The following is a 13,762-nucleotide window of genomic DNA, read 5'->3' on the forward strand; positions in this document are numbered from 1 at the left end:
GTTGTTCCTAGCTTTTCTGTAATGAATTTTATAGTCCTTGGTTTTAGTCCTAGGTCCATGATCCACCTTGAGTTGGTTTTTATACTATATGAACAGAGAAAACTATTTTTTGAAATTAAAAGGTTTTTTTAAAAAAAACAACCCACATCTGACAAGAGTGAAATATCAATAATTATTCATACTGAGAATTCCTAGCCGTGGACAACATTTCCACACAATTAAATATAAAATATAGCTAAGAAGTTGCATGATTTACATATAAGATTTGCTGTGTACCATTTGTGAAAATATCCACTGTTGTTTAATCAATTCCAACTCAAAGCAACACTCCATGGGTTTCCTAGGATGAGACTGCTGTTCTCTCTTCTTCAGATCTACTGGTGGATTTAAATTGCTTCGCTTGAAGTTAGCAGAGTCATATATAATATATAATATTTAGTTAACACTTTTATGCATTATATATTGGAAGTAATATTTTGTAGAAAGCTAGTGCTTTCATAGAAAAGCACTCATACTTCTTAAACAATAGGCAGATATTGCTGTATAGTTATTATCACTATTAAACAAATGGCTGAAATAATTTATCAACAGACAACTGTTAGATATTGAAGCTGGATAAGAGAAGGCTATAGAATGAGGAATATTATTATTGATGTCAGAAGATTCCTTAATCTTCTGTAGCAAGCGCTTCAAGTCTTCTCACTTTAAGTAAGCAAGGTTGTGTAATCTCCATATCGCAGGTTGTTGATGAGTCCTCCTCCAAACCGGAAGGAGCTTTCCTCCTTGAGAATAATCTGTTCTGCATATAGATTGAAAAGGTATAAAGACTAGATGCATTCCTGATGTAGTCCTTTCCTAATATTGAACCATGCAGTGTTTCCCTGCTTTGTTCTGAGGACTGATTCCTGGTCCAAGTATGTTGTTGTTGTTATGTGCCGTAGAGTCACTTGCAACCCAAAGAGGCCTTATGTACAACAGCCCTAAACTTCACTCTGTCCTATGCCTATTGCACTGACTCCAATACACCCATCCTAATTACCCCAGTCACTAAATCAATCCACCTCATAGAGGGCCTTCCCCTCCTGCACTTTCCCTCCACCCAGCATGCATGATGTCCCTCTCCAAGGACCAGTCTCTCCTTACAACATGTCCAAAATATGTTAGATGGAGCCTCAGAATCCTTGCCTCCAAGAAGCAGCCTGGTTTAACCCTCTCCAGGGTGAATCTGTTTGTTTTCCTAGCAGTCCATGGTACACTCAATACTCTTCTCCAGCACCACAGCTCAAAGGCATCAATTCTCCTTCTATCCTCCTTAGTTACTGTCCAACTCTCTGATGCATAACAGGGGATTGCGAAAACCATGGCCTGTATCAGATGTGCACCTTGGTCTCCAGAGAGACACCATTGCTCTTCAGTACTTTGGAGAGGTCCCTAACAGCAGACTTTCCCATCACAATACGTTTTTTTTTTATTTCCTGGCTACTGGTGCCAAGAGTGTTGACATGGAGCCAAGCAAACTGTAGCTATGAACAATCTCAATCTCTTCACCATCCATCCTGATGCTGCCAATTGGTCCAGTGGTGAGAATCTTTGTCTTCTTGACATTGATCCTCAATCCATTTTGAAGGCTGTAGTCCTTGACCCTCTGCAGCAAGCGCTTCAGGTCTTCCTCAGTTTCAGCAAGCAGGGGGGTTGTGTCATCTGTGTATCTCAAATTGTTGATAGATCTTCCACCAATCTTGACCCCACATTTCTCCTCATAGAGCCCAGACTCCTGAATAATTTGTTCTGCATACAGGTTGAAAAGGTATGGAGATAGGACACATCCCTGTTGTACGCCTTTCCCAATTTTGAACCATGCAGTGTTTCCTTGCTTTGTTCTGACGACTGCCTCCTGGCAAGTATACTTAGTCCAAGTATAGGTTTGCAAAACCACAAGTGTATTGGTTTTCCCATTCTCCTCAAGGTTAACCACAATTTGACCACATCAGAGAACTACCAGGAATACAAGCTAGGTTTAGGAGAGGTTTTGGCAGTAACGACATTATTGCCAATGTCAGATGAATCTTGGCAGAGGAATATCTACCTGTATTTCATTGACTATAAAAAGGCATTTGACTGTGTGGATCACAAGAAATTATGATTCCATCTTCCCTAGTCATCCCTAAAACCTTCTATAAAAATAAACTCTACTTGTCTTCCCTGGCACTATTTTGACCTTTTTCCTGTGTGGTCACTTGATGTCCCTCTCAGATCATGCAATTAAAGGCCTGTTAGTTTCTTGGGACCAGCTTCTTTCTTCCTGTCAACTCTTTTTTCTATCTAACATATGGTTCCCTGAGCAGCAAGAACACCCAGCTATAGGCTGAAACTTCCTATCTGTTTCTTCACAACTGGCCAACCCAGAGAGCAAATCTACCTGTCAAGCTCACTAACAGCTCAACGGCAGCAGTTCCAGGACTAGAAGCTTACCTGCTTACTTAAGCTGCAGCTTTTGCAGCCTATGGCTAAAGTGAGTGATGAGAGAGCCTGCTTGGGCTCTTTATTGGTCTGACTTGTACCCTCCAAAATAGAACAAGCTTCTCCCTATATCTTCTCTTTCTCTAGTCCCAATTTTCCTTCTGGTTCCAAAGGTCAAAGGGCCTTTGTCATTTGAATGCAGCAGCATCCAACAGTGGCCTCATCTCTCAATTTGCCAAGGCTATCCTTCTGATTGAGGTAGGAGTCCAATGTCACTTCCTGAGGTGCCCAGGGACTGAACACTCACATTTCTCTGTTATCCCTCTCCCTCCTCTTGGGTCTCTGGGACTCCCTTCTGAACCTGACAAGAGGACATTTTCTCAGCTGTCAGAGTGGCTAATTCATTTTCTGTGAAGCAGAGACATCCACTGTCAGATTCTAAAAGCCCATGTTCTGTTTTACCTCCATGTGGGAGCCAAACTCTCTGTTCCAGAGGATAGTCCTTTGTTCTGCCTTCTAAAAAACTTGTGTACCCTCAGCCTTACACCTATTTAAAGAGAAAAAAACTTGTCTCTGTGTGTGATCAAATTTGGCTGCATTACTCTCTGAATGGCACTATTCCTAGGCTGAATTTGGCACATTGGATCCACCCATCCTCCAGGACATGGACGATTTCCTTCACTGAAATGGCAAATGGTTAGACATCTATGTTCAAGCATTCTTCATCCTCTGCTCTCACAGCTCTCTCTGCTCAGCCTGCTCAGCCTTTCAGCTCCTCATGACTAACCTCTCAAACAAAAGAAAATCTAACAAAAAATCTCCTCCCTGCAACTAAAACACTGCCTCTGTCCTTTTCTGAGAGCCCTCTTTTTATCCTGATTAATGGAAGCGATCATCAAATATACCAACATAGATCTCACAAATCCCAAAGTCCTTCTTTTCCTTGATGTACAATTCATATGGCAATTAGGCCCCATAATTAGAAAATAAAACATCCAAAAAGTAGACCAGGGTCCCCAGATGTCCCAACAGGAACTGCTTAATGCAGTATTTAATGTGTTTAACAATAGAAATTAAGAAGCCAAATGAGAAAGGGAGAAACATATGAAAGCCAAACACCAACTTCTGACTTTGGCCCTTCATAATCCTAACATTAATCAAGCACCAAACTAGGTCCCTATGGTTCAGCTAAATAACACTCTCCTGGCACAGATAAATGGCACTTCCCTGGGGCCTTGCTTTCAGTGTAGCAATCCTGGACATTGGGCTCAAGTTGCCCTAACCCATAGGCTTCTTCCATACCTTGCCTGCCTGTGGCCAATGGGGTGACTGGAAGATGGATTGTCCCCAAGCCAAGACACCCTGAGCTTTGGCACAGCAGTAATCCAGACCGGAACCCCCATCACCCCAAATGTTGGAATGAAGAGGTCCAGGTTCCCTTGCTTCCAATAATGACACAAAGGCACCTAGGGTAATGGGAATGGTGGCTGGAAAACCATATACTTTCGTGGTTGATACAGGAACAACTTTCTCCCTTCTCACAGAATGTCATAGCCTTCCCTAAAAGAGAACAATCCCATGATGTGGATATTAGGAACCATAATTTACCGCTACATTACCATCCCCAGTCATTTCAGAATTTAGGACTCTCTCAGTCACCCATTGTTTTCTCATTATGCCTCAATGCCCAGTCACCCTTTTAGGTTGAGATTTTCCCTACAAATGGGCACTTCCCTCCATTTCCCCACTTTCTCAGCATCTGAAATAGACCCATTGACCCATACTTACTGGAGAAAAGTCCCCACCTTAACCCCTGATCACCAGAGTATCAACCCTATTGTTTGGGAAAGCTCCAAACCACAGATAGCCTCCCACCACCCCTCAGGTTCTGTTTTACTAAAAAAATCCCTATACCTCCATTACCTCTGCATGATACACTTTGAAACCAGAAACTCTCAAAGGACTAAAAGAAGTAATCTACCATTTCTTTAAATTCCACCTATTAACTCCCATACACTCCTCCCATAACTCTCTCATACCAGGAATAAAAACCCTAATGGTCAGCATCATCTGGTCCAGGATCTCCACAAAATCAATGCAGCCATTATCCCCCCACTCATCCACTAGTCTTTCAACCTTATCCTTTCTGTCACAAATCCTTCCTTTAACTTCCCTTTCACAGTCCTTGATCTTGAGGATTTTTTTTTTTAAATAATACCTCTCCACCCTTCCTCACAGCCCTTGTTTACATTCATCTGGATAGACCCTGAGATGGACAGACAGACACAGACACAGACACTGACACAGACACACACACACACACACACACCCAAGTGGCATGGGTAGTCCCATCCCAAGGTCTCTGGGACAGTCCCTATTACTTTAGCCAGTCCTTACAACAAGATCTTCTCCCTCTAAACCTAGTCCTCAGTCATACTATTCAATATGTAGATGTTCTCCTTTTGTGCAGTGCCCCTGAAACCACATGCCAGGCTGATAATATCACACTGTTAAATGTTCTTGCTTCCTGGGATTACAGAGTATCCAAAGAAAAATCTCAATCAGTTTCACCCACAGATATCAATCTCCTCCTCACTCCCCTTTCCCAATACATCCCCCCACAAGGGGAGATTAGTGCCCTGTTGCAAGCTCTACTCCCTACAACTAAAAAAGAATTTTTTTCCTTCTAGGTCTTTTTAGTTACTTTAGAATTTGGATTCTTATTTTTCTCTCATTGCCAAACAGCTTTATAAAGCTGTTAAAGGAAACCTTGCCTCCCTCATTTTTCTTAACAGCCATAAACAAATTAAAAATTCTCTTTGCAAAGTCTCCAGTTTATATCACTCAAACCCTAACAAGCCCTTCCTCCTTTTCCTATACTCAAACAAAGGACAGGCCCTTGAAGTCCTTTGTCAAAAAGCAGGAGACACTTTTCATCCCATTGCTCATTTATCCAAATAATTAAACCAAAACTTCCTAGAATGGCCTCATTGTTTACAAATCCTGGCTATAGTAGCAGTCTTAATCCCTGAAGCCAACAAAATAACTCTCTATCAACCACTCAAGGCTAATCACTACTAACTCCCTTCAAGTCTTCTGACTACTGGTCATCTGACTTCTCTCTATCTCTTTCTCTCTCTATTTCTCTCTCTCCCCCTCCCTCCACCTCTCTCTCACTTCCAACTCCTACACTCATACCTACTTGACCTGGCTATAAAATGCCAACAATCCACTTCCCTAAACCTAGCTACTTTTCTTCTCCTCACTGAGGCCTCCTCTGCTACTCCTCACTTGTTCACAGAAGTCCTCAGTCCATCCCTTCTCTCATATTATTGACAAATACATAGCAGATGCTCCAGACTAGCTCATTGACAGGAGTTCCTGTAAAAAACAAACAAACAAACAAACAAACACCAAAAACCAAACAACAAACAAAAAAACACAAAAACAAAACTTAAAACAAACAAATAAAACCCCACCAAAAAACCAACTTTTAGTTCCAAGAGGGCATGTGGTTATTGAAAGGTTTCATGACCTGGTTCTAAACAAACTCTTCCCCCGCAGACTCATTCAAGCAGCCCAAGTCCCTCCAAAACCATTTCCCAGCAGGCAGAACTCATCACTTTAACTAAGAACTCACTCTAGCCAAAGGTAATGTACTGACTAGACATATGTCTAAAACATACTTCACTCCAATATCCTCACATGGAGGAAAATAAGGTTCCTTACCCAAAAAAGGAACTCCCATCATCAATGTTTCATTCATTCAAAAACTTTTAGAAGTCACCCTCTTGCCCCATCAAGTGGCAGTAATTCACTGCAGGGGACAAACCAATAAGGACTACATCTCATACTCCAATAGTGCCGTAGACTCATTAGCAAGGGAAGTAGCCCTTGGAAAACCCATAGTGGAGTTCCTGTTCATAGCTCAGGCCACTACTCCACTAAATAAATGGAATCTCCATAACACTAAATTACTGCTCCCACCAGATCTGGCCTCCAAAATCTTACAGTACCTCCATAATATATTCCACCTCAATAAAATAACTCTTCATGCATTTCTAAACTCCGATCTCCACCTAACAACCTCAGACACGCAATCTTGCAGGATATCTCATAGACCTGTTCCATCTGTCAACGCTCAAACCCCCACCTCCAACATTCGACCTCCTCCTTTCCCCACTCATCAAGCAACAGGAATATTACCTACTTGTGATCTGCAAATTGATTTCAGCCATATGCTCCCATAAAAAATACCACTTAGTATTTATAGACACCTTCTCGCAAATATACCACATCTTTAGCAAATACTGATTACCTCTCCACACCCAAGTCTTCAACATCACTACAGCCCAAATGCTCTGGATCTTTCACTAAAATCCTTACCACAGCAAAACTCAAAGGACACTCTACTTGGTACCAAGTGTCACAATTAAAAGAACAAACAAACACAACATCTCTCACTTAGCACTCTGTTTTTACTGGACCCACCAAAGTGAAGATATTCGAGTTACCTCCACTTGGTGAAGCCGACGCCAGCACAGTCCAATCCTTATAAGCCTCCTCAGCCTCTCTTTTCCCCTTTTCATTACTAACTGGCCCTCACAACTCTATGAACCCTCTACATACTGTAGATCAGTCCCTACAAGATTTTACTCCATGACCAAATATCTCTCTATCCTTTTTGCCTATTCTTCCTTCTCTACATATGAGAATTCCACTCCTCATCATCTTTTCCCTAAATGATGACTAAAATCCTCTCTGAGCCTATTCTCTCTATAATTAATAGCTTTGCCTCACTGCTCTTCCAAGCACACCTACAGTAGTCCTTTGCTGGTTGTGCACCCAACCATCAACTACAGATTGGATTATCACCCCTTCACTCAATCCAAGACTGGATCTCAATCAAAGCTATTTCAATCTGCACACTAGTGGCAAGAAGCTTCCCTGAAACTACAAAGGCACGTGGTTTGAGGCAACCAGCTGCTCCATGGGAGAAGGATGGGCAATCTTCTCCCAGGTGATTAACTGCCTCTGAAAACCCACTAGAGGGTCAGCTATGGATTGGTTCGAACTCTATGGTACACAAAACAACAACTACAACACACAAAGCAGGATCTATTTTTTACCAGAGGTCCTCTAAATCAAATGCCCCAGATATGGGCTTCGAAGCATTACATAATTTTAAAAAACAGCCTTTAAATCCTTTCTCCAAACTCCACCAGCTCCCAGGTGCCCATCATCATGCCTATTGCCTGAAGGTTCACACAAACCATCCCTGACATATGCCTATCCAGGCAGCCTTTTCCCCAAGGAATTTCCCTCGGGTCATCTTATTCCTCATGCAAAGTTTTTATCCACCCACCCCCCCAAGCCCCCCAACCAACTCATATTTCAAAACTACCAGAGGACAGGACCAGTGGGGAGATTCCACAACCCCAACCTACTCCACACACCAAACTCTTTTACCCAGCTTAACATCACCACACTTAACCCAGACTCACTTTGCCTTCTACTCTGGGAGAAGCCCAGAGTATTCTTCCATTGTTGTTGTTGTTGTTGTTAAGTGCCATTGACCCTATGAAAGATAGTCCTCAACACTTGTGTGTCTCTCATCCTTTCTCCAGGTTCATAGGGTTTCTGGAGGCAAGCTATTACGGCAGTGGATGCCACTCCTGCTTCCAAACTTGTTTTAATTGGGGAGTTTCACCCAACACTGTCAGCCATAGGTAACCAAACATTAACGCATTTGACACATCAGCATCACAGTGTTTAGCCTCATAGCAACCACAAGTTACCACTGTACAGCAAGCAGACACACCAGGGCTATATGACCTAGAGGAATGTCTGGACAAAAAAGATGCTTTTACAAACTGCCCTATCTATTCGTCTCTTTCTACATCATCTAACAAAAAGACTGACCTTCGAGAAACCAATACCTTCGACCAAAAATAAATCTTTTCAACCCCTGACGCTGGCATTTTAGTTACCTCATTTTGGTCATAAAAAGGGGCAGTCAACACAGAACAGGTCCAGCTCATCTTCAGAGTTGACTTCTTGGGACCCCTGAAAGCAGGGAAAGGACTCTTCTTCAGCTGTGGAGACAGTATCTACTCCTATTTGCTGACTGATTTAAATAGGACCATGCACACTAGCCTACCTACATCCCCCTGTTTCATTCACAACCAATTATAAATTAATACTTATTCCCCTAACCCAGAACTTTAAACACAAACATGCTGTCACAGGACTCCTCCCTTTAGTGTCTGGCCTAGGAATAATAAAAGGAGTAATCATTGGCATTACAGGTCTAGGCATCTTCCCAGAAAAAATCCATCGTCTTGGAAAGCAAGAGCTCTCCAAGAATCACTAGACAGTATTGCTGCTCAGCTTGTTGCAGCCCAAGACAAAATTGACTCCCAAGCAGCAGTTGAATTATAAAACAGGAGAATTCTCACTCTATTAACTGTGGTAAAAGAGGGTCTCTGCATGTTTCTAGGGGAATACTGTCATTTCTGCACCAGTCGATCAGGACTAGTTACAGAATGAATAAAAACAATGAAAATACAAAGTTAATGCCCTAAACAGACAGTAATGGACAGAGTGTCAACTAAGAATTCTCCCTTAGCTATTCCCCATCCTAACTCCCTTTCTAGGAGTTGCTCATTTTTTTAACTCTTGTCTCTGTTTTAAATATCTCTTTCAGACATTTTCAGTAGAATGACTCAAAGCCATTTCCCAAGCAACTGCCCAGCAACAAGGGAAAACAATGCTCCTCCTACAGAACTTACAGGAAACCCACACCAGTCCCTCCTACACCACACCCATCCCATAGAAAGTAGCTAGAGATAACTCTGCCCCTAATCACCATATTCTTTTAAGGTCTGGAATGGAGGAAGAATGCTACAGTTGCCCCTAACCTGATCACTCTTTGAGGAAACCTGAAGGTGACCAGACCAGACAACAAGACCCTGATGAGGCTCTGGGCCTGATCACAAAAGACAAAAAGCCTATACCTAAGTTAATTGACAGGACCCCCCACCCCAAATTCCAAGCAAAATACTATCTTCCCTAGTCTTCACTGAAATCTGCTATTAAAAAGAAAAAATTGTCCTTGTCTACCATAGTGTCATTTTTACCTTCTCTGTATGTAGTCTCTTGGTGTCCCTCTCAGTGCACCTGATAAAGGACTGTTTGTTTCAAGGGGTCAGCTTCTGTGTTTCTCTCTCTTGCTCTCAACTTTTTATTCCATTATCTAACAAAGGATATTTCTTTGGATTCTAGACCCTGGAGTCCTAGCCTATCTTGTCCTTATTCCTGTAATAGTTTTAGATAACATATGTTTTTACACTTTCTTGATTTTTCTCATTGCCCCTCTGGGGTGGTGGCAACTAAGCCCATTTTACCTGAAAACAGAATACAAATATAATGTTGGAAGCTATGAGGAAGTTAAAAATCTCTGGGAGAATAAAGATAGTTAAAGTGGGGAAAGAACACTCCAAAAACTGAGGAAGGATGTTTCAGTTATTCAGTAGATGAAATATAGCTACCAATGAATAAAAGAATATATATTTTGAAAGTCAAAGAAAGTACTTTAATGAAGAGAAAGAAAGGAAATCTTTTTTAAAGGTTGTCGAGATACTAAGGTAGAGTTTATTTTGTTATATGCCATTAAGTAGACTACAATGTTTAGTGACTCTATGTTCTATAGATTTGAACCCTATTCTATGCTGCAACATCCTCAGGATCTCCAACTTGCCAGAGCCTATTGTTAAAGTCTCTGTGCCAATCCATTTATTAAGAGTCTCTCTCTCTTTCTCTGACCCTCTACCTTTCACAGTGTTAGGTCTTTTTCCAAAGACTTGTCCCTCCTTACAATATACCCAAAATATGTGAAATAAAATGTTACCATCATTTCCTTTAATGAGCTCCATGATTTTATTTCCTTGAAGACTCTTTTGGTTTTATGAGTAGCCATGATATATTCAATATCCCTCACCAAAACCACAATTCAAAGACATCATCAATTCATCCTCTGTCTTCCTTATTTGTTGCCCAACTTTCAGATTCAGATGAAACAACTGAAAGTATCAGAAACTAGACCATGTACACCTTAGTCTTTAAATTGACATTCTTTCCCTTTGGTACTTTAAAGAAGTTTTTGGTAGAAAATGTCTTAGCATGTCTTTTGATGTTTGAAGTAGAATGATAAATGGCCTTTGGCTTTAATAATATTAGGTCACCAAACCTAAAATAGAGCAATTTTATTGTAATCATTCAGTTGGAAGAGTAAAGTAAAATCATAACAAGAGGTTGGAGTGCTAGCAGTTCTGGTAGTCTTATGATTTGAAAATAAAAATTAGAGATTTTTAAGGACAACATGGTAAGAACAATTTGTAAGGAAAAACAAAGGGAGAAAAGATACTTTACTCAATTCCAGAAATAGTGATACGAAAGGCACAGTTGAAGAATATTCACTACCATTTGTGAGGGAGAAAAATATATTTTCTGCATATAGTAGTTTCTTAAAAAAGACAGATTCTAGTTGGAGCATGAAGATAAAAAGACTATTCAAAGAAAAGATTGAGAATACTCATGAATTTACTGAGAAATGAGTATAAATTTTGGAATCCACAGTCTTAGGAGTCAAGAAAAAGCCATATGGGAGATGATAGACTAAGTGTTTCAGGCTCTTGACAGTAACTTAATGTATAATGAGATATCTCTTTTGATTTCAAGGTGAACTTTTGGTGTCAAGAATGAAAGCTAGAAACTTTTGTAAGACTCTTACCAAATTGCTAAAGACTGAAAAGTTCTCTAGATATTTCCTCACTTCTCACTTCTGCATATAGTGCATATGTCTAGATGCTAGATGTCTAGGTTTAGATGTTTTAGAAGAGCTGGTCTTATTTCAAGCAGAAGGGATTCTGGATTTTCATATAGATTTTCAAAGAGTGATATAATATTAAGGATTTGTTATTCAAAATAGCTTTCCTAGCCATTGATTAACTTTTTATATTGTGCTTTATTTATTGTTTTAAGGAGATAGGATTAGGATGGGATACAAGCCCTGCCATACTAGAGATCTATATAAGCTTAAGGAAGGTCAAATGCACTATTTTGAGACACTTGTTCTCCTGGAACACAGCATCCAGCTGCCCACAACTGAGAGTCTATGGTGTCCAGGCCCATCTCTTAGAGTCTGCAACACCAGCCTGCATCACCCACAATCACGTGAGTCATTTCCCTGATGGATTTGTGCTTCTGTAAGACCTTCAGTGAACCACATAACCCAAGGGACATAGAACAGTGGGCAAATAGAATGAAGGAGGAACAGTTGATGTTGGGAATCTTGAAGTGGTACCCCAGATCAAACATTTAGGAATTGTTGACTTCCATCTTTAAGGAACTAAATTGCTACTAATCTTAGCAGAACAGATTATAAATGCAAAGGACAAATGGTATAATAAAAAAAATCACAAAACACCATGATTAACATATGAATAATGTGATTTGATGGGTATTAGGATCATTAATATTATTGGATCCTAAATACATGGTTGTAATTACTCAACTGAGGCTTTCACTTTTAGCTGAGGTGAAACTTGAAAGTATGATTTATCTACTTGCCAAAGGTAAGTCAAAACAAAACAACAAACAAACAACCCAGTACAAATAAGTGAGAAATAACAGTCAGTGGTGAAGAGAAAGGAGAATGAATGGAGCTTGGTAACTGTATTTTAGTTGTTGTTGTTATTAGATGCATTGACAATGTTAGATGTATTGACAATGACACATGGTAACCTCATGACCGACAGGTTGGAAATTTGCCCTGTCTTGTGCAGCCTCATGATCTGTGCCATATTTGAGCTCATTGCTACGGTTCCTGTCAATTCATCTCTTTGAGGGTCGTCCTTTCTAGAGAATGGCAGATAAAACTAGAAATATAGGAAAGTCAAGGTTTTTCAGATGGCAGATTATCAGAAAGGAGAGAGTTAAAAAAAGCAAGAACTTTGGAGACGTAAGGATGTACCTAAAGGTGGGAATGAATCTCTGGAAATAGCCTAAGAAATAATCCTCATATTCATACATGAAGAGAAGCAGAGTGAAAAGGTTTTATCATTTAGAGGACCTGGAGGAGAGTACCCAGAACTGCAGAAAATGAAATCTTGAATTGAAATAACTCTGATCTTACCTAACAAAATTTAAAAATAAGACATCAGAAGACACTGTTTCTAAATCTCTTCGTTATGTCATAAGACAAAACTCAAAAATAAATACAGGAACATGTAATGAGGCCACAGCCAGGAAAGTAAAATTTGCAGTGCTTCATGTGATCTGATCCTATTCTGTATGGAGTCATCAAGAGTTAGGGGTCAGTTTCACAGCAGCTCACAACAACAACATTCAGCAACCAGATAAATACAATTTAATTAAAACTGATCACAAAGACAGAATCACTAAAGAAGGTTATGAAACCAGATTCTTTGACTACATTCTCCACATTCAGGATGCTTGAGGAGCAATTGGATATGTTAAGTAATGCAATTGTTGTCATCAGGTTGAGTATGACTCATAACAACCCTATGAACACATCTGAACCCTGTCCTATCTTGTGCCATCCTCATACTTTCTGACACACTGGAGTCTATTACAGCAGCCATCATTTCAATCCACCTGGTTGAGGGTCTTCCTCTTCTTCGCCAATCCCTCTGATTTTCTGAGCGTCATGTCTCTCTCCAAGGAATAACCTCTCCTAGCAACATGCCCAAAATATGTGAGACGAAGCTTCATCATCTTTGTCTCCAAAGGGTACTCTGGCTGCACTTTCTTCAAGACATATTTGTTCCTTTGACAGTCATTGGAGCTCTTGTGGTCTAGTGGCAAGAAGCTGCACAACAATCCCAAAGTCATGCGGTTTGAGACCACCAGCTGCTCTGCAGGAGAATGATGGGCAATCTGCTCCTCTGTGATTAACTGTCTCTAAAATCCTGCCAGAGGGTCAGCTATGGGTGGGTTTAGACTCTATGGTACTCATCAACAGCAACGATATTGAGTGTTTAATACTCTTATGCAACACCATAACTCAAAGGCATTAATTCTTCTTCTAATATCTTTTTTCATTGTCCAACTGTCAGATGCATAGCAGTGAATGGAGACCATGTTGGAATCAGCTGTACTTTAGTCCTCAATCTGACATCATTGTTGTTGTTGTTGTTATGTGCCGTCGAGTCGCCTGCGACTCATAGTGACCCTATGTACAACAGCCCTAAACTCCGCTCTGTCCTGTGCCAATCGCACT

This window comes from Elephantulus edwardii, unplaced genomic scaffold (assembly GCF_000299155.1).
Source record: "Elephantulus edwardii isolate Elephantulus edwardi_28Jun2011 unplaced genomic scaffold, EleEdw1.0 scaffold00179, whole genome shotgun sequence".
Classification (NCBI taxonomy): Eukaryota; Metazoa; Chordata; class Mammalia; order Macroscelidea; family Macroscelididae; genus Elephantulus; species Elephantulus edwardii.